Source organism: Scyliorhinus torazame, chromosome 29 (genome assembly GCF_047496885.1).
Source record: "Scyliorhinus torazame isolate Kashiwa2021f chromosome 29, sScyTor2.1, whole genome shotgun sequence".
NCBI lineage: Eukaryota > Metazoa > Chordata > Chondrichthyes > Carcharhiniformes > Scyliorhinidae > Scyliorhinus > Scyliorhinus torazame.
Genome location: NC_092735.1, coordinates 19,923,552 through 19,933,436, shown reverse-complemented (window position 1 = coordinate 19,933,436; position 9,885 = coordinate 19,923,552). Strand labels below are relative to the sequence as shown.

The 9,885-nt window shown below is 50.7% G+C and overlaps 1 protein-coding gene across 3 annotated transcripts in view; it reads left to right on the top strand.

Moving 5' to 3' along the window:
* The first annotated feature begins 329 nt into the window (after nucleotides 1-329).
* csf2rb (colony stimulating factor 2 receptor subunit beta) overlaps nucleotides 330-9,885 on the top strand; it is a 55,845-nt gene continuing 46,289 nt past the window's right edge. For 2 of the 3 annotated variants that reach the window (XM_072492162.1, XM_072492159.1), the window contains exon 1: nucleotides 8,299-8,549. The gene's annotated coding sequence lies outside the window, so the exon portion shown is untranslated. Of the gene's footprint in view, nucleotides 757-8,298; nucleotides 8,550-9,885 lie in introns of those variants that run through there. The other variant, XM_072492161.1, reaches the window with a different exon arrangement.

The window sequence follows — 9,885 nt, the reverse complement described above, 5'->3', positions numbered from 1 at the left end:
GGGGGCCTATATGTGCAGGTAAAGCTGCAGGCTTCCCGATGGGTCCCTGCTAGCCCCCTGCAGGGCTATGAATATGGGGCCTTTGAAAGGCCACAGTTTTTACGACGGCATTGGGGCGGAAAATCCAGCCCCTTATATCTGACTTTCTCTCTCTCTCTCTCTCCCTGCCGCTATGTTCTATCTCTGACCTCCTGTATTTCCTCTATTTCTCTGAGTTCCTGTGACTGATTTACCCTCGGGCCTCGTTTGGTCCTGTTCTCTGACTGATCGTGTGTCTTTAGTTCAGTCTCCCCGTGCCCCTCTCTTCCTGATGTGTGTTACTGCTGTTCCTGCTTCCCTGACTCTGCCTGTCTCCCTCCGCCCACACACACATGGAATAATATTTGACTATGCGTCACTGAAACACTCGGGTTTCTGCCAAAACCTATCCACGGAATTTCCCAACTTCTCAACAGCCAAAAAAAGGAATAGTGTCTCAATCTGTTTCCAGTAAGTCAGGCTGGTGTTTTTGATGAATCCGTCTCGACAAGGGTTTTACGAAAGCAAACCGTTCAGAAACGCTCTCAGGGAAATGCGTGGCCAAGGCAAACTTCTGACACTTAAGCCTCAGGCAATCTTAAATCTTGTCTGGTGCAGCCTGTGAGAAAACTTCACTCCAATCAGCAGCCTGGTAGAGGTGACATTAGAGAGGAAATCCTCAACGACCTAAACAGTACAAGCCAGTCGGAGTTGGAGCCACAGGCGGAGACGGAGAAGGTAAGCGCTTAACCAGTTTGCTTCAGCTTTCAAGCAAAGGAGCTTTAACATCAATTCATTGTGTCCACTCATGTCTGTCCTCGGTCGGTCTCTGCAGAGTGCCACACACAAATCTGATTTACTTCAGACGTTTCAGAGCATTTAATCTCATCATTCTCTGGCTCAAAAGAGGATTATCCTGAATTCTCTTTGATTTATTGGTGACTCTCATATCTTTGGGAGTATCTGTAGCGTAATGCATAGCGTCCCTGTCTCTCAATTCCAGGTTCAAGTCCCACCCCAAGACTTGATGGTCAAGGAAAGCCCAGTCTCTCACAAATGCCCTCGTCCCGCTTCTCTTCTATTATCTCAATGTCTTTATAAAAGACCTGGAACTTTTATCTGGTTACTCGCTCACCGGCCATCAATGGACCCAGCATTTACTGCCCACCCTCTAATTGCCCCTTGAGAAGGTGTTGTCTTGAACCGCTGCAGCCCCCTGTGGTGTAGGTGCACCCACTCTGTTGTTAGCGGGGGGAGTTCCAGGATTTTGACCGAGCGGCAGTGAAGGAACGGCCAAGTCGGGATGGTGCGTGGCTCGGAGGGGAACCTCCAGGTGATGGTGTTCCCAGGTGTCTGCTACCCTTGTCCTTCTAGATGGTAGAGGCTGTGGGTTTGGTAGGCGTTGTCGAATTTTGCTCCGACTAAGCAAATACCAGGTCGAATATAGCCCCTTCCCTAGTTGGACTATCTACATGCTGTTTTAAGAAGCCCTCCTGGATGCTCCTTACAAACTCTGCCCCGTCCAAGACTGTATCCATAACAGAAACCTAGCTGAGGCTCCTTGAGCAGAACTGGAGAGCACTTTGAATCATAGACTCATAGAATACCTACAGTACAGAAGGATACCATTCAGCCCATCGAGTCTGCACCAACCCTCAGAAAGAGTGCCCTATCTAGACCCACGCCCCTCTATCCCTGTAACCCCACCTAACCTTTTGGACATTAAGGGGCAATTTAGCACGGCCAATCCACCTAACCTGCACAACCTTGGACTACGGGCGGAAACCGGAGCATCCGGAGGAAACCCACGCAGACACGGGGAGAACGTGCAAACTCCACACAGAAAGTCACCCAAGGCCGGAATCGAACCCGGGTTCCTGGCGCTGTGAGGCCGTGGTGGTAACCGAGGCCACCGTGCCGCCCCCCCCCCTCCCAGATGGGTAATGAAAGAGGAAGCCCCACCTCCCAATTGGAACAGGTTCTCTACCCAAGAAAAGTTAGTGTAGGGAGCCTCAACTTTTGCTTGATTATTATGGGCTGTGGTGGTGGGGTGAGGGGGGAGGGAGAGGGGGAGGGGGTGTTATCAAGGGCTGCTGCTGATGCCCAAAGGTCCGCCCACTCACTGCCGCTCTTGTGAGGCTGCCCCAACAATGTCCTTTCCTGTGTACAACAACAACTTGCATTGGTATGGAGCCATCCCCAGCCACCAGGGTGGAGTCGTTGTCCTGAAGTAGGAATCGAAGCATCCAGCTTGCGCAATGCCAGCCCCCGCTGGCAGCGGTGTCAATCTGTGTTTGTGACTTTGAACGTGGGATTAATATCAGCCGTGGAACTCCCCCTGACCGTCTTCGGAATTGCCCCATGGGAGGTTTGACAACCAGCAGAGCAGGCGGATGGGGCCTCAGATCAAACATCTCAGCCAAAGAATCATCTCCTCCAATCGTGAGAAGAACCATAGAATCCCTACAGTGCAGAAGGAGGCCATTCGGCCAATCGGGTCTGTACCGGCCCTCCGAAAGAGCACCCGCCAACCTTGATTTTTTGTAAACAAGCCCTGGACAGGAATTTCAACCTGGTGACTCTGAGGCAGGAATCAATGAACATAGGAGAAGGCCATTCCGCCCCTCGTGTCCGCTCCAGCATTCACTGAGGTGGTGGCTGAGCATCTATCGCTACGGCAATTTCCCGCCACTACCCCCATACCCCTTGATGCCATTCGTTTCCAGGGGTGGGATTTTGGTCACGCTACGGGACCAAAAATTCCCGTCCAGAGTCAAACGGACTTTTGCCGGCCTGTCAAACCCCCCGTTACAATTCCCGGAGCAGAACAGGACGGGAAAAACCCGCCCAGAAATGTATCGACCTCTGTCTTGAACGTGCTCCGCGGGTTTGAGAATTCCAAAGATTCATCATTGAAGAAATTCCTCCTCATCTTCGAACTCCTTATTCTCAGATTATGCCCCCTGGTTCTAGACCCACCAGGCCCGGGGGAAACATTCTATCCACATCGATCCTTTCACGCCCTGTGAGAATTTTATAGGTTTCAATAAGATCGTTTCTCATTCTTTGAAACTCTAAAGAATGCAGGCCCAGATTCCTCAATCTCTCCTCGTAAGACAATTGTCCCATCCCAGGGATCAGTCTGGTGAATTTGGATGGAAAGTGTCAAAGGCAAGAGAATATATTTCATCTGCGTTCCCTTGCCTTTTGTTCAAGAGAAACATCTTAGAGTATACCGGGCAGCACGGTAGCATTGTGGATAGCACAGTTGCTTCACGGCTCCAGGATCCTAGGTTCGATTCCCGGCTTGGGTCACTGTCTGTGCGGAGTCTGCTCGTTCTCCCCGTGTCTGCGTGGGTTTCCTCCGGGCGCTCCGGTTTCCTCCCACAGTCCAAAGATGTGCAGGTTAGGTGGATTGGCCGTGCCAAATTGCCCCTTAGTGTCCAAAAAGGTTAACTGGGGTTACTGAGTTATGGGGATAGGGTGGAGGTGTGGGCTTGGGTAGGGTGCTCTTTCCAAGGGCCGGTGCAGACGCAATGGGCCGAATGGCCTCCTTCACCACTGTAAATTCTATGATTCTATGAAGTCGTTTCCACTCTTACTCATTAATGTTGGTAATGAAAGAGGAAGCCCCACCTCCCAATTGGAACAGGTTCCCTACCCAAGAAAAGTTAGTGTAGGGAGCCTTACTCATTAATGTTGGATGGAAGGCTACCAAACCAATACATCATCTCGAGCACAGGTACTGGTCATTTGGCCCAACTAATGTTGACGTTCCTCACAACCCTCCTTGTATCACTTTGAGCATCACAGCCTTTATCCCTAATGTGTTCCTGTGAATGAAAGTCACCATAGTCCGCGATGACCATGGGTTGCTTTCCCTTTGAGGGGGGAGAGCTGACTGGTGGCGATTTAACCTGAGGGTCACCACACCTCAGGCGAGGGGCAAGGTTGAGAAGGCGGGGCCTTCATGAATAACCTCAGCCAATACGGGAATTGAACTCTGCGCTGGTGGTATCTCTCCGCATCACGAACCAGCCGTCTAGCCAACTGAGCTAAACCAGCGCCTAAGTGTTTATCTCGCTTCCCCTTAGAAGCCTTTGTGCTATTTACCTCAGACAGTGTCAGCAGTGACTCAATGGATAGTGCTCTCGTCCCTGAGTCAGAAGACAGTGAGTGGGGTGACGCCCTGCCCAGTGGCTTGAGCACAGGGATCTCGGCTGGCACCTCTATGCTGTTAGAAGGGGGCGAGGTGTTAAACCCTCATAAGTGGCTGTAAAAGAGCCCATGGCACAACTTAGAGGAAGAGCCAGGGGTATTCCCTCAAGTCCTAACCAATGCTAATGCCTCTGTCAACATCACTAAAACAGGTAAGCCGATCAGAGAAATTATTGTTTGCGGGGTCTTGCTGTGTGTTAATTGGCTGCCATGGTTCTTACGTCACAGCAGTGGCTACACTTCAAAAGTACTTCATTGGTTGTAAGGCACTGGGGAATGTCCCGCGCGGTGAATACATAAACGGAAGACTTTCTTTTCTGTCTTTTACCTGCACTATTTGGTAGCGAGCAAATTCTCTCCGATGTTTCTTTGCTGCCCACACCTGGGTGTTGAACTGCGCAGTCCGTTAAGATCGCTAAGTGGCACTCGTGTGCCCGTCTTAATGGGAATGTTGGTTTTGAAGTTTCGCTGCACATTCCAGAATGCTGCACGGCTGCACACCTCAGAGGGAACGTTGGCAGCGAGAGTTCGACATATTCCCCATTTTTACTGATTGATCTCGTACTGACCTCTTCTGGTTTTGGAAATATTCAATGGAGGGCAATCCCCGCAAGAGCTTTATTCACCAGTACCGTAGAATCACAGAACCCCTACAGTATCGAAAGAGGCCATTCAGCCCCTCAGGTCTGCCACGCTATCCTCATAACCCAGTAACCCCACCTAACCTTTTGGACACTAAGGGGCAATTTAGCGTGGCCAGTCCACCTAACCTGGACTGTGGGAGGAAACCGGAGCACTCGGAGGAAACCCACGTAGACACGGGAGAACGTGCAGACTCCGCACAGACAGTCACCCGAGGCTAGGATCGAACCCGGGTCCCTGGCGCTGAGAGGCAGCAGTGCTAACCACTGCACCAACTTGCCGCCCCGTGATGACTTGTTCGGATGCTCGCTGGTTATTCGCTACCTTTGTGCTGTCAAAGGGACTTTCCAGTGAATCGGGAATGCGATGCCTGGAAGTGTGCAGGAGGCAGGGCCAATCGAGGCATTCAAGAGGGCATTAGCTGGTCATTTGACTAGACGTAATGTGCAAGGGATGCAGGGAAAAAGCAGGAGAATGTCACTGAGGCATATTGTGACTTTGCAGAGCTGGTGCAGAGACAATGGGCTGAATGGTCTCCTTCTGCACCGTAACAATTCCGTGATTCTGTGACGTGTGAAACAATAAGACAGGACAGTCCGATTAAGGTGTTGCATGAGGATCAATGCCGGGCAGGACACCAGAGAGAATTCTGTTTGCTATCTGACGGGGCACACACGCCCAAAAGTCCCTGAGAGAGAGGCACACCCTCAGTACTGCACTGGAGTGCCACAGCCCAGTTCACAAACCCAAGCCCCTTGGAGTGGGTTTTGAAGACACACCCCTCTCCCTCGAAGGAAAAAGTGCCACCCAATGAACTCCGACTGGCATGAACTCCGACTGGCACTGTGATTTACGCTGCATTGATAGGCCTAATATCCATAATCAGAAGGAATACATGTCAACAACAAGTTGCATTTAAATAACATAGCAAAACATGTTGTGGGGGGGGGACACACGGTGGTACAATGGTTAGCACTGCTGCCTCACTGTGCCAGGGTCCCAGGTTCGATTCCCGGCTTGGGTGACCGTCTGTGTGGAGTTTGCACTTTCTCCCTGCGTGGGTTTCCTCCGGGTGCTCCGGTTTCCTCCCACAGTCCAGAGATGTGCAGGTTAGGTGGACTGGCTACACTAAATTTCCCCTTAGTGTCCAAATGTTTAGGTGGGGTTACTGGGTACGGGGATAGGGTGGGAGCATGGGCCTAGGTCAAATGCTCTTTCGGAGGGCCTGCGCAGACTCAATGGGCCGAATGGCTTCCTTCTGCACTGTGGTGATGCTATGATGCCATGGCTCGATCCCCGTCAGCCTCAAAGGAGACAAATTAGACACAAATCGACACCAGCCACAGGGGTACGGGGATAGGGTGGAAGTGAGGGCTTAAGTGGGTCGGTGCAGGCTCGATGGACCGAATGGCCTCCTTCTGCACTGTATGTTCTACGAAAAAAAAAGAAACCAATACAGGTGACCAAAAGCTTAATCAAAGAGGGCAATTTTAAGAACCCTCTTAAAGGGGAAGGAGCAGAGCGTGGCAAAGGAGTGATGAGGTGGGTAATTACTCACCCAGGTAATGAAAAAGACTCAATGGCAATTCCTGAGGCTGGGGTAGTACCTGTCAAAAAGACCCGGTAGGTGAGGGGATATCACATCAACTGCAAACCGAGACCAGATATTACCAAGGTTAAATGCTGAGGCTAATGAACAGTATAAACGTCGGGAGATTATTTAAATGCACACTGAGGGAAACTAAAATATAATAGGTCCCTGCAGGATTTACTCATATATATATATATATATATATATGTGAGTGTGTGTTAAAGAAATAAAGAAATCTGGCATTTCTGCAGCATTTTAACATGTCATAAAATATCTTGCCGTGTCTCAATCCTTTGGGAGTGAAGTGATGATTGAGTAGAGTGAATAATTAAACACCAAAGCTTAAGTACTTTTTGCCATTTTGTATAATATACTGCGGCTCCTGTAATGTCCTTTTCATTGGATACTGTGGTGACCCAAATCTCACAGAATCTTCAATTATCTTCAATCTGTGCTGGACAACGATTGGCGAATAGATATGTTTTATCATTCGTTCATACGATACAGTCTTCACTGGCGGGCTCGTTGCTTGTTGTCCATCCCTAATTGCCCTGGAGAAGGTGTTGGTCAGCTGCCTGCTTCAACTACTGCAGCTGATGGGTGGAATTCTCCAGCCCACGCAGACCAGCCCCCCCCCCCACCCCCCACCCCCCTCACCCGCAGCAAGTTTCCTGTGGTGGAGGCCAGAGGGATCTACCGGTCCCACCAAAGTCGATGCCGATTTACATCCCTCTCTCGTGTCGCCGTCAGAGAACGCGGGGCAAGGGTGGACTCCGGTGGGACTGACGATCCCGCCACTGGGAAAGGCCAGAGAATTCCGCCCCATGGTACACCCGCAGGGAGCCAGGTCCAGTATTTGGACCCAGCGACAGTGAAGGAACGGCCGATAAAATTCCAAGTCAGGATGGTGTGTAGCTTGGCGAGGGATTTGCAGGTGATGGTGTTTCCATGTATCTTCTGCCTTTGTCCCTCTGGGTAACGGGTTTGGGAGATCATAGATCATAGAATCCCTACAGTGCAGAAGGAGGCCATTCGGTCCATCGGGTCTGCACCGACCCTCCGAAAGAGCACCCTACCCAGGTTCAGGCTCCATCCTATCCCCGTAACTCCACCTATCCTTTTGGATACTAAGGGGCAATTTATCGTGGCCAAGCCATCTAACCTGCACATCTTTAAACTGTGGGAGGAAACTGGAGCACCCGGAGGAAACCCACGCAGAGATGGGGAGAAAGTGCAAACTCCACACAGTCACCAGAGGCCAGAATTGAACCCAGGTCCCTGGTGCTGTGAGGCAGCGGTGCTAACCACTGTGCCACTGTGCTGTCTTGTAGGAGCCTTGTCAAAGGAGCCTTGGTGAGTTATTCCAGTGTAACTTGTAGATGGTACACACAGCCGTCACAGTGTACCAGGGAAGGGAGTGAATATTGAAGGTGGCGATAGGGGCGCCAATCAAGCAGGGCTGCTTTGTCCTGGATGGTGTTGAGCTTCTTGAGTGTTGTTGGAGATGCACTCAGGCAAGTGGAGAGTGTTCCATCACACTCCTGACATGTGCCTTGTAGATCGTGGACAGGCTTCAGGAAGTCATGACTGGCACAGGAAAGGAGGGCCGAAGGGCCTGATAACGTGCTGTATGGTTCTTTGTTCTTAGATCAGGAAGTTGAAAAGTAATGCCTGGGCATACATTCAAGAGGTGAATCATTTCGGCGTCAGGGGACGGGAGAGAGCTGCCACTGGGATAGTCTCAGAGTGTTTGTGTCATGGATTTGTGCCAGTTCTCAGACTGGAGTGGTGTTGTAATAACTTTGCTCCACCCAAAGCTCCTCCCATCCTTTGGTCTCGATTAATTTGTAAGTCAGAGTTGCGGACGTGTTAGTGAAGTGGAGAAGAATGTTGGACGTGGGTCAGTTTGAGTTTCTGTCCCCAGGGGATATATTTTTTCCCAGTGAACGGTTTTCAATAAAGCTTTAGGGAAAAACTGGTGGTGCAGCAGCTGCGGGGCTCCATGCTCATCAAAGTGCACTCCATGGCATCGGTTCCAGCATCGCACAGTCAACCGTCAGAGCCACGCAACAGCAGGGCGGTAAGGATACCAACAATCTTATGCTGTGTTAGAAATAGCAAGGGATTAGGGTGATTCCTGGAGGAGAAGGAACGGTGGTAATTAAAACAGGGAACGCTGAGAAAACTCAGCTGGTCCGCTCCGTGTCTGTGAAGAGGGAATATAGAGTTAACGATTCGAGTCCGTATGACTCAAATTCACGAACTGTGGGAATGGGACTTCTGCAGAAACTGTGGGAATGGGAACTGTGCAGAAACTGTGGGAATGGGAATTGTGCAGGAGCTGTGGGATTGGTAATTGTGCAGAAACTGCGGGATTGGGAATTGTGCAGGAGCTGTGGGAATGGGAATTGTGCAGGAGCTGTGGGAATGGGAATTGTGCAGGAGCTGTGGGATTGGTAATTGTGCAGAAACTGCGGGATTGGGAATTGTGCAGGAGCTGTGGGAATGGGAATTTTGCAGAAACTGTGGGATTGGGAATTGTGCAGAAACTGTGGGAATGGGAATTGTACAGGAGCTGTGGGATTGGGAATTGTGCAGGAGTTATGGGATTAGGAATGGTGCTGGACCTGTGGGATGAGGAATTGTGCGGGAGCTGCAGAGCTGGGAATGGGAATTGTGCAGGAGCTGCAGAGCTGGGAATGGGAATTGTGCAGGAGCTGCAGAGCTGGGAATGGTGCTGGACCTGTGGGATTGGAAACTGCAGAAACTATGGGAATGGGAATTGTGCAGGAGCTGCAGAGCTGGGAATGGTGCTTGACCTGTGGGATTATGAATTGTGCAGGAGTTATGGGATTAGGAATGGTGCTGGACCTGTGGGATTAGGAATTGTGCAGGAGCTGCAGAGCTGGGAATGGTGCAGGACCTGTGGGATTGGAAACTGTGCAGAAACTATGGGAATGGGAACTGTGCAGGAGCTGAGGGGTTGGGAACTTTGGTGATACCCAAAGTTGCAACTCCCACCGCCCCCTCCCCCCACCTCCCGCCTCCCCATGTTAGTTGCCAAACATGCCTCCCCATTGGTTATGCTGGAATCCAAATCCCTTTTTAAGCCTCTTCCTGAGGGAAAATTAGCCGTGGATGTCATCATCTCCAGTAAGCGACTGCCTTTGTATTCATTAGATTACTCCGCGCAGTTATAGAGCCGTAGAGTTTTATACAACACAGAAAGAGGCCCTTCGGCCCATCGCGTCTGACTGTGCCGGCTGTCAAACACCTATCGACCCTAATCCCATTGTCCAGCACTTGGTCCGTCGCCTTGTGTGTCAGGGCGTTTCAAGTGCTAAATGCTTCTTAATTATTACATGTTAATCCGAATCTGAGTAATTATCATAGCATCAAAAGGATGGGTGGAGGGT